Below are 1,785 nucleotides of genomic sequence, written 5' to 3'. Positions count from 1 at the left end.
CCACAAAAAGACAACCTATGGAATGGCAGAAAATATGTACAAATTATGTATCTGATAAGTGGTTAATAAAAATGGAGAGGACCTGAACAGAAATTTTTCCAAACACAAGCTACAAAAGGCCAAAAGGCACATGAGAAATTGCAACATTGCTAATCATCAGTAAAATGCAAATCAAAACCACAATGAGCTATCACTTCACACCTAGTAGAATGTCTATTATCAAAAAGATGAGAGGACGTCTGGGTGGCTCAGTGGGTTAAGCCTCTGCCTTCGGCTTAGGTCATTATCTCAGGGTCTTGGGATCGAGTCCCTCATCGGGCTCTCTGCTTGGCAGGGAGCCTGCTTCCTCCTCTCCCTCTCTGCCTACTTGTGACCTCTGTCAAATAAATAAATAAAAACTTAAAAAAAAAAAAAAAGATGAGAAATACGCCAAGGATGTGGAGAAAAGGGAAAGCTCATACACTGTGGGTGGGAATGCAAATTGGTACAGCCACCATGAAAAACATTATGGAGGCCCCTCCGAAAATTAAAAATATAACTACTGTATGATCCTCTATCTGCAACTACATGTTCACTACAGCTTTGTAACAGCTATGGGAACAACAAAGTGTCCATCAGTGAATGAATGGATAAAAATAAAGGTGGTATCTCGGGGTACCTGGATGGCTCAGTGGGTTGAGCCTCTGCCTTTGGCTCGGGTCATCTCAGAGTCCTGGGATCGAGCCCCGCATAGGGCTCTCTGCTTGGCAGGCAGCCTGCTTCCCCCCCGCCCCACCCCACCTGCCTCTCTGCCTACTTGTGATCTGTCAAATAAATAATATATTTTTTAAAAATTAAAAAAATGAGGTATCTCAATGCAACTAGATGCAATGGAATATTATTCAGCTATAGAAAAGGAAATCTTGCCATCTGTGACAAATTGGATGGAATTTGGGGCATTATGCTAAGTGAAATAAAAATCTGACAAAGATAAATACTCTAACCATCTATGTGGAATTAAAAAACAAAAACTCATAGGAAAAAAAACCCCACCAGATTTGTGGTTGTTTAGGTGGATTTGCAGAGGGGAGAGGGAGGATAGGTGAAGGTGGACAAAAGGTACAAACCTCCAGTGGTAAGATAAATGAGTTCTGGGATGTCATGTACATAATGCTGTATTGTGAATTTTAAAGTTTCTGAGAAAGATCTTTAAAAATCTCATAAGAAAAAATATTTTTAACTGTGGTGATGGGTGTTAACTAAACTTATCATAGTAATAATTCCGCAATATATACACATAGCAAATCATTGTTAAATACCTTAAATTGATACAATGTTATATTTCAATTATATCTCAATAAAGCTGGGGGGGGGGTGTGACTTGATGTAAGCAGCCTCCAGTTTCAGCTCCTGATCTGTCACAGCATTTGTATGGAGGCTGATTTCTCCTCAGGCTGCTCCTAGCATACTAGCCAGGCCATTTCTGCCCAATGCTGAACGGCCATAATGGGTAATCTGCTCTAACATTCCTCTGTCAGGCTGGCAGAGACTTTCTCAGAACAGTTTAGGTCTGATGCTCATTCCCTTCAATTTTCTTCTGTCATAGGTATCAAATGCTTTCTCCTGGCTACTGTTCCTTCTCCCTTATACCTTTCACTGCCATCTTCTACAGAACACCTCTAGCATATTTGGAAGATCCAAAGTGACACTAGCATGTATGCTTTAAACAATAAACTTTTATTTTATTTTTTTTTTTAAAGATTTTATTTATTTATTTATTTGACAGAGAGAGATCACAAGCAGGCA

This window comes from Mustela nigripes, chromosome 6, assembly GCF_022355385.1.
Source record: "Mustela nigripes isolate SB6536 chromosome 6, MUSNIG.SB6536, whole genome shotgun sequence".
Taxonomy (NCBI): domain Eukaryota; kingdom Metazoa; phylum Chordata; class Mammalia; order Carnivora; family Mustelidae; genus Mustela; species Mustela nigripes.
Note: the sequence above shows the minus strand (reverse complement) of the source record.